This window comes from Neopelma chrysocephalum, unplaced genomic scaffold (assembly GCF_003984885.1).
Source record: "Neopelma chrysocephalum unplaced genomic scaffold, ASM398488v2 Primary Assembly neopelma1_62, whole genome shotgun sequence".
NCBI classification, from domain to species: Eukaryota; Metazoa; Chordata; class Aves; order Passeriformes; family Pipridae; genus Neopelma; species Neopelma chrysocephalum.
In genome coordinates, this window is record NW_020897719.1 from 4622404 (window position 1) to 4631760 (window position 9357).

The window sequence follows — 9357 nt, forward strand, 5'->3', positions numbered from 1 at the left end:
AAAATGGACACTGAATTAATGCTGAATATTGTGTGTGTTTGATGAGGTCTCTTCAAGATCGTTGTTCTGTCACCTTTAATGCACTCTGCTTGAGGGACTTCTCTGATTTCCTATTGTTACCAGGAAAAGATGAGATATTACAAATATGTTTTTTACAGGAGTGAAGAGAAATTAAAAAACTGGGGAGATTCATCATTACTTTACAAGACTCCTAGTCAGAAGGGCTTGCAAATGTAGAAAAATACATATTGTTTGTTCTGTGTCTTTAATAGTAAAACTGAAGTGTTAGTATTTTAACTGGTTGTCATAGGCTCAGGAAACAAAGAAAAGTTTAACCTTAAAGCACTGAGATGAGTGCAGAAAGACATACTAATTGCAGTACAGTATTTACAACTTTGCAGATTAGTATCTGCATTTCCATTCTACAACAGAGAAATTGCAATCTGATCTCACACTTTTCTTCTGGATGGGTCCAAGATCTGAGTTATTACATAACCCTTCACCTGGATTTTGTAGGACAAGGCTGGCACAGGAGCATATTCAAGGATAAGGCTCAGCAGAGCCTAGAGGCATTTCCCTGATATCTACTCCAAAGCACCTGCATCTCAGAGAAGGTCAGGGTTAAGAGGCATCCTGTCTTTTGCACACCTATTGGTCAAGTTAGACAAGTCCCTACACATTGTTTTATATTTCCTGAATGCCAGTAATACTCAGCCACATGTTAGTTGCCTGTGGAGAGGTGAGACCTGTCAGTATCATGTGGGAATGTAGCCTGGGGGCCAGTATTTAGCCTGCTGCCAAACCTAAATCCTTTTTGGGCTCCACCCCTCTGTCTCTATTCTTTATCCTCCTGTACCACTCAACACCAAATATCACAGGTCATTTTTAGATGATTTAATCATGTGCTCGCTACTTTTTTTTTTAAGTATCTTTCTTCTCCTCCAACTTTGTGGCTTTCCTGAATAACATTTGCCCTGGGTAGGTGAATTTCTTTGCTCCTATCTCATAGAATCATAGAATCAGCTGGGTTGGAAGGGACCTCCGAGATCATCAAGTCCAACCCTTGATCCACTACTGCTGTGGTTACTAGACCATGGCACTAAGTGCCACATCCACTCTCATCTTAAAAACCTCCATGGACGGAGAATCCACCACTTCCCTGGGCAGCCCATTTCAATGTCTGATTACCTTCTCTGTAAAGAAATTCTTTCTAATAACTAACCTAAACGTCCTCTGGCACAGCTTAAGACCATGCCCTCTTGTCTTGCTGATAGCTGCCTGGGAAAAGAGACCAACCCCCACCTGGCTACAACCTCCTTTCAGGGAGTTGTAGAGAGTGATGAGGTCTCCCCTGAGCCTCCTCTTCTCCAGGCTGAACAGCCCCAGCTCCCTCAGCCTCTCCTCAGAGGACTTGTGCTCCAGTCCCTTCACCAGCCTAGTTGCTCTCCTCTGGACCTGCTCCAGCACCTCAATATCCTTCCTGAACTGAGGGGCCCAGCACTGGACACAGTACTCTAGGTGTGGCCTCACCAGGGCTGAGCACAAGGGAAGAATCACTTCCTTGGACCTGTTAGCCACACTGTTCCTGATCCAGGTCAGGATGCCATTGGCCTTCTTGGCCACCTGGGCACACTGCTGGCTCATGTTCAGCTTCCTGTCAATCCAAATTCCCAGGTCCCTTTCTGCCTGGCTGCTCTCCAGCCACTCTGTGCCCAGCCTGTAGTGCTGCATGGGGTTGTTGTGGCCAAAGTGGAGGACCCGGCACTTGGCCTTGTTGAACCTCATCCCGTTGGAATCAGCCCAACTCTCCAGCCTGAACAGGCCCCTCTGCAGAGCCCTCCTGCCTTCTAGCTGATCGATACTCCCTCCCAGCTTAGTGTCATCTGCAAATTTGCTGATGGTGGATCAATCCCCTCATCTAAATCATCAATAAAGATATTAAACAGAACTGGGCCCAACACTGATCCCTGGTGGACACCACTAGTGACCGGCTGCCAACTGGATGCAGCACTGTTCACCACCACTCTCTGGGCTCGGCCCTCCAGCCAGTTCCTAACCCAGCACAGAGTGCCCCTGTCCAAGCCTTGGGCTGCCAGCTTTTTCAGGAGAATGCTATGGGAGATGGTGTCAAAGGCTTTGCTGAAGTCCAGATAGACCACATCCACAGCCTTCCCCTCATCCACCAGGCAGGTCACCTGATCATAAAAGGAGATCAGGTTGGTCAGACAGGACCTGCCCCTCCTAAACCCGTACTGGCTGGGTCTGATCCCTTGTCCATCCTGTAGGTGCTGTGTGATTGCACTCAGGATGATCTGCTCCATAACCTTGCCAGGCACTGAGGTCAGGTTGACGGGCCTGTAGTTTCCCAGGTCCTCCTTCCAGCCCTTTTTGTGGATCGGCGTGACATTCGCCAACTTCCAGTCATCTGGGACCTCCCCAGTGAGCCAGGACTGTTGATAGATGATGGAGAGAGATTTGGCGAGCTCTTCTGCCAGCTCCCTCATCACCCTAGGATGGATCCCGTCTGGTCCCATAGACTTGTGGGGATCCAAGCAGCTCAGTAGGTTTCTAACTGTTTCCTTCTGGATTACAGGGGGGCTGTTCAGATTCTTATTTCTTTCTACAAGCTCCAGAAGCCAGCTGTCCTCAGGACAACCTGTCTTACTGTTGAAAACTGAGACAAAGAAGGTGTTAAATACCTCAGCCTTTTCCTCATCTTTGATAACTATATTCCCACCCATGTCCAGTAAAGAATGGAGGTTTTCCTTGCCCCTCCTTTTGTTATTGATGTATCTGTAGAAGGACTTCTTGTTATCCTTCACAGAGGTGGCGAGATTCAGTTCAAGTTGTGCCTTCGTCTCTCTAATTTTCTTTCTACATGACCTAACTATATTCCTAAATTCTTCCTGAGTAGTCAGCCCTTTTTTCCATAATCGGTAGGCTCTCTTCTTTACCCTAATTTCTTTCAAAATCTCCCTGTTCAGCCAGACCGGTCGTCTTCCCCACCGGCTCGCCTTTTGGCACACTGGGACAGCCTGTTCCTGTGCTTTCAAAACTTGCTTCTTGAAGTACGTCCATCCCTCCTGGACCCCTTTGTTTTCAAGGATTGTTTCCCAGGGTACACTCTGAACTAGTCTTCTGAATAGGTCGAATCTGCCCTCCTTCTCATTTACACAGAGTATCAGAGCGGATTGTTACTGGGGTCTGAAAACTACCTGAAACAGAACAAGAAACCATTAACATTCTTCAAGGAAAAGTTATATGCAGGGAGCCAGGATGCTCTGTTCCATTTCAGTAAAACGAGGTATCACCGATGAGATGGCTATTAACCAACTCATGGTGCCATGCCATTATTCCCATCTCCCCTGCACACTCATGATGAAGTACAAAGTCTGTCCTAGGCCACACCATTTTCAAACATGTTAAAAGCATAGTGAAATAAGCACAGAATTCCTATTGCTCTGCATGTTTGTGATTAGATATAACTGCAGTATTAGATTATTTTAGGATCTTGTTTTATTTGGAGAGAATGCAATAGGAATCACAACTTCAGCTGTCAATTACAGCTGCATTCTAGGGTGTAGGCAGTCTCAACTAATAATAAAAATATTAATGAACACAGGTCTTCTTGTTGGATAATACACACAAGGGGGTTGTTAACCATCCTGAGTTTTGCCTCAAGCTATGTAAGGGCCTTGCAGAAGTGTCGTGGGTTAAAAAGGGGTTTCCCCTGGAGTCAGAAAGTGGATAACTCCAGGGGGTGGTGTTCTTGGTGTTGATCCAATCAGCGCCCCTGCAAAATTAATCATATCACAACAGATAGGAAAAGAAGAGATTATGCATTTGGAAGAGAGGTAGCCATGCACTCCTGGTGGTCTAGTGGTTAGGATGCAGCGCTCTCACCGCCGTGGCCCGGGTTCGATTCCCGGTCAGGGATACTCTCCCGGGCAGATGGAGCTCATCAGCCCTGTAAGGCCATCCATCTAAGAGAAGGTCACTCTAAACAAACCTACGTCCTGAGGACCTCACTGCCATTGTCCAAGCTTGCTTGGCCCCGGCAGATGAACCTTAGGATTAAAGGGTGGGCTCAGTTCAGCGCAGGCTGTGTCTCACCTAAAAAATCCATTGCGCAGGCTTGAAAGGTAAAAGACCTTTCCCAAAATCTTCGTTCGCGAAGACTGGCCATACATACAGCCATGTTTTGAGACCACGAGGAGAGAGGGGCCAGGGAGCCCCCCTGGCTGGGGCTGCGGAAACTCGGAACAGTGATAAACTGGGCCGAGTACTGTGGCCAAGAAAGCTGGGGAAATTTCTTCACTGTGAGTGGACAGCCAGAGACACTGAAGCGGCAGCATAAGCAGCACTGAGTAGAGAGCTGTGACTGAAAGCCAAGAAGATAAGAGAGAGGCAGCAAAGACGGCATGGAGCCAAGCTGAGGAGACACAGAGCTGTCCGACAGAGAGAGGACCAAGCTTAGTAGAGACTGTTTGGGGTGAGACTTGGCTTTATTTCCCCAAACCCTTGAGACCCCTTTTGGAAGGAGGGGGTGGACTTCCATTTGAAGGGAGTCCTGAAATGCAGAGATGTCCTGGAGCTGGACCAGGATGGCCAGAAGGAATGCGGGGGAAATGGTCTTCCTTTCCCCCCGCCCTTTGCCATGTTGGCAGTTTGAGACAGAGCAAAGGAGTTCTGGTAGAACGCTTGGGGCAAAAACTGAACTGAGAGCCCCTAAACATTCTGATCCTGGGGAGGAGGGGTGGAAATCCCCAGAGGAGTCTCCTGAGAGTCTGTCCCCAGGGGCTGGAAACCTTTCACAGAGTGGAGGATTAAAGACTTTGAGCTTTAACCCCTGTATCTTGTGAATGTCAACTATGGTAATAATGAGCTGTTTCCCTCTGTGGTGGTTTGAAAAACCTTTTCTCTGGGGCAGTAATGGTTTGCCCCACTGATAATACTAGACCAATCAAAGGTTCATATGCGCCCTACGGAAATTACATGCCCACAGCAACAGAAGAGAAGGTGGTGAAGTTTTTTTAGTAGGTTGGTAGCCATGATCTGAACCACGAGGAAGCAGGGGGCCAGTGAGCCCCCTCTGGGGGCCAAGAGCCCCCAGCCCCAGCTGAGGCTACGGGAGACCCGGTGTAGTGTCAAAGCTGGACCAGGTCCCGTAATCAAGAGGTGGGAGAATTTCCTTACTGTCAGCAGCAGCAGAAAACATTGAAAGCGGCAGCGGAGCAGTCCTGAACAGAGACAGCGATGGCTGAAAGCCAAAAAGATAGCCAGGAGCAACAAGATAACATGAAGCCGGCTGAAAGACGCAGAGATCTTCCTGCAGGAGGGAGAGCTGGCAACGAAACAGAGGAAAACTCAACAGAGCTGGTTTGGGGTAAGACTGTATTACTTTCCCAAAACCCAGACACCTGCTGAAGAGCAGGGGTAGACTTCCAAACCCTTAGGGAGTCCCAAAATGCAGCAGCAGCTTCAGAGAGAGAGAAAGGAGCCGAGAAACCCGGAGTCATCCTGAGAGTTGAGCCAGGACAGAGTGCGGAGGAGGTGCCCGTGCCCTCTGCTGCTGCTGCTGTTGCTTCTATCATGCTGGCGAGCTGAGACAGAGCAAAAGAGATTTGGTAAGACTGAACTGAAAGCTGCCTTCAATGTTCTACCCCAAGAGGAGTGGAGATCTACAGGGAGATCCCCCGAAGGCTCGGGCTCGGGGTTGAAATTTCCACAAAGTAAGAACCAAAATCCTGACTGCCATACTTAAATCTACTGCCTTAGGAAAATGAAGGACACTAACCAGTGCCACAAAAAACTGAAACGAAGGAACTGTGGCCTGTGTAGTGACAGAAAGACTTTTCTCTTTCCTTCTTAGACTTTTATTGAAGGAAAAGAGAAATTTAATTCAATGTAAATATATATATATATATAGGTGTGAGTAAATAAACCTTTGGGGACCCCTGGTGGCCTAGTGGTTAGCATGCAGGACTCTCACCTCTGCGACCCAGGTTCGAATCCAGCGAGTTCCCCGGGCAGATGGAGCCCGTTAGCCCTGTGAGGCCATCCATCTATGAGAAGGTCACTCTAAACAAACCTACGTCCTGAGGACCTCACTGCCATTGTCCAAGCTTGCTTGGCCCCGGCAGATGAACCTTAGGATTAAAGGGTGGGCTCAGTTCAGCGCAGGCTGTGTCTCACCTAAAAAATCCATTGCGCAGGCTGGAAAGGTAAAAGACCTTTCCCCAAATCTTCGTTCGCGAAGACTGGCCATTATTATTATTATTAAATAAACCTTTGTAAATATTTTTTCCCTTCCCCCAATAACGAATGGTTGTGTTTTGTCTGAAAACTCTCCACATGAAGTGAAAAAGATATCAAGTCCATACCATCACTAAACCCTCTCACAGGGACAGACTGTGGGAGGGGGGCTTGAACTTAAAAATTGGATCCTTGGGAGTTTCAAACCATCACACCCTCGAAGCCCATAGATGAGACCTTCGGTTGGAGCCGAGTAAAAACCCCTGTGTTGTAATAAAGAGAGAAAGAGAGATATTTTCCAGCTATGACAACTCCAGCTACAACTGCTGCCTTGAAGAGGAGAGACACTGCTGCGCTGAAGGTGGAAAAGACCTTTTCTTCTTTCCTTTTGAACTTTTATTGGAGGGAAAGGAGGGACTTGATTTAGTGTAAATATATTGTTTTACCATAGGAGAGATAGTTAGAATTGTTGTATATAATGTATTATAGTATTTATTGTGTAGCAATAAATTTTGATATAATTTCCCCATGCTAGTAGATGTGTTATGTCTGGAAAAACCCTCTCACACTGAAGCAAATTGTGGAAGGGGGCTTGGAAATTTGGAAATTGGATTTTTTAAAAGTCTCAAACTGCGACAAGAAGATATTAATTTTGTATGTTAATGTCTGTATCATCAGATGTTCTTATTTACGCATTGCAAACTACGTTAAGAAATATAGTTTATATGTATTTTCTGCATTAAACATACAATCCTCTTACTTCCACTAGTGAAACCATCTTCATAAGTGTTGAATGGTCACTTTTATTCAAAGTTCATAACTAGTCACTGTTTTTTGGGGAAATCTGACTATGTTCAACATACTGTGATGTTGATGAGTCCTGTGGCACCAATGGAGGTAAAGTGAGCCATCTTCTCACTTCAGGTGAATGTCCTCCCCAAAGACCTTCAAGAGAACAAGGCCAGGACTCCTCAGGACTCATTGTATGAGAGACATTGGGTTGAAGGGCTGGCTGAAGCAAGAGAGAAGCATTGCTCTTCAGTTACTGGAGGAGGAGCTCAGTTAAGAAGCATGTTTTAGAAGCCTGGGAAAATTCTGTGTGTAGATGTTGACCAGTGCCTATGGTTGCTTTTTTCATATCTTCCTGAAGTAAAAAACTATAGTTCTAGAGTATGTCCATATGGTCAGCTTTGTTGACTCCACCAAAGGGACCAAAATCCCTTAGTTACTGCACTGTATGCCTGGAAATTAATCCACAGCCTCTGAATCAGAACAAACTACATAGGTCTGTTGAGAGGCAAACTTGGACACAGATCAGAGGATAATGTGTGCCAGAGTTCTCACCCCAACAAGCACACACAGATGTGTACAAATGCGAGCTGATAGGCAACACTGAACTGGGGACTAATACAGACATATTTTGGAGAGAATTACTCTGAAATTTGTCAGTGAATGAGACATTGGCCCCAAAGGTGAAAGGTTTGAGAAAAGGCAACCAGGAACAAACCTGTGCTACAGTCCATTAAAGCAGAGGACACAGGGAATGAGGAACTGAATCCCCTCACTAGAGAGGGAGTTCTGCCTAGGCTTCAGGTCTGCATGTGTGTTCACAATGTGAAAGGATGCCAACAATGCAGCAACACAACTTTTAAAAGGAGCCTTTTGCAAGAAGCTAAAGAAACTATGGACTACGTGACTTTCATGGGCTGTCTCATAATGAAGCAATCTGTCCAGCTAAACTGGAAACAACCATCTGGTGGACCATGTAGCTGCTTAATAAAACATGCAATGGCCAAGAATGCAGCACTTTGGATCCATTATTGGCTGTTGCCTTAACCTTTTCAAGTGGTGCTTGTTTATTGCTCTTAATACAACTACCTGTATAAGAAACAGTGAGTGGTAACACAGTGTCTTACCTTAATTTATACCTCTTCAATTGCATCCCCTAGAAGCTCTAAACATAGTCTGGAGATGCCTGCTCTCAGCAAATAAAACAAGATCCATGCATGATTTGATTTTCATGCAGTCTCTGAGATAGAACTTGATTTATGTTTGATGTAGTTCTCGCAAAAAAAAAAAAGAGAAAATTAGTATGCAGCAAAATGCAGGCACACAGAGAGCTGGACACTGTTCAGATTTAATGTTTGCCTGTTTCTGATTTATTAACCTGGTACAGATGCACCTGTTTCTTTTCAACAGTGTCCTATTCTCTCTCCAGTTTTCCACTTGCACGGCCAGAGGCACAACAAGAATAGCTGGCTTGCCAAAATGTGCACAGTACCTGCTGGCTGGGGAAGGATGAGGATCTAAAGCAGTGACAGTCTCATTTAAACACAGGGATATTCCTGTATCCTGTAGCAGCAACTAAAACCATCACACTTTATTTCAACATAGTGTTTTAGCAGAAGAGCAGATAAAAAATTGCTATTGATGGAGAAGACGAGGAATCATAAGACACTAATTCTTCATAGTTCTTCCTGGTTCCCTGGGTAACCTCAGTGAAGTCACATGGACCATGGTTTTCAACCCTGCATTTGTGAAGTTTTGTAATGCTCGGCTTTACACTTGACCCTACATTGGGTCTTACGCATTCAACATGTGCAGCTCAGCACTCCACAGCCCTACCAATGGATAAGGATAATGCATGGATAGGCCAATACACTCACCTCATCCCATCATTCACACAAACACATCCTGTTGCTGAGGGCTACTTGCAAAGAGAATTAAAAGACTATTTCTCCTGGCAAGGAGCAATATGACAGCTGAGCTACAGAGTAAATTATTTCTCTTCGTGTAGTTACTAATCACCAGGTCAGGGATCTCTCCTTTACATCTAACAACTCTGTGCTCACTGAAAATCAACAAGCTAAACCCAAGCTCTTTTAAGATTTTATTTTAATGAATCTCCTCTCTCCGGTGCATCTGAAATTCAGCTGAAATTGCCAGCTTCCCTAGTTTCAGATCTGAACAACAAGGTTTGACATGGCTTAATGCCCATAAACAATCAAAATAAAAAATGCTTTTCTGTTTTAAAGTGTTGCACAGCTTGTGAGGAGACTTTCTGGAGATGGACTGTAACCCCAGATACCATGTCTGAGGATG

The 9357-nt window shown here is 45.6% G+C and overlaps 1 long non-coding RNA gene across 1 annotated transcript; it reads right to left on the bottom strand.

The window, feature by feature from the left end:
• Nucleotides 1-9: 9 nt before the first annotated feature.
• On the bottom strand, nucleotides 10-8312 carry LOC113967032. Its single transcript, XR_003534062.1, has 3 exons — nucleotides 8172-8312; nucleotides 454-598; nucleotides 10-110 (listed from the first exon to the last, which is right to left on the bottom strand). It is a non-coding gene; the product is annotated as an uncharacterized LOC113967032 (long non-coding RNA).
• Nucleotides 8313-9357: the final 1045 nt, after the last annotated feature.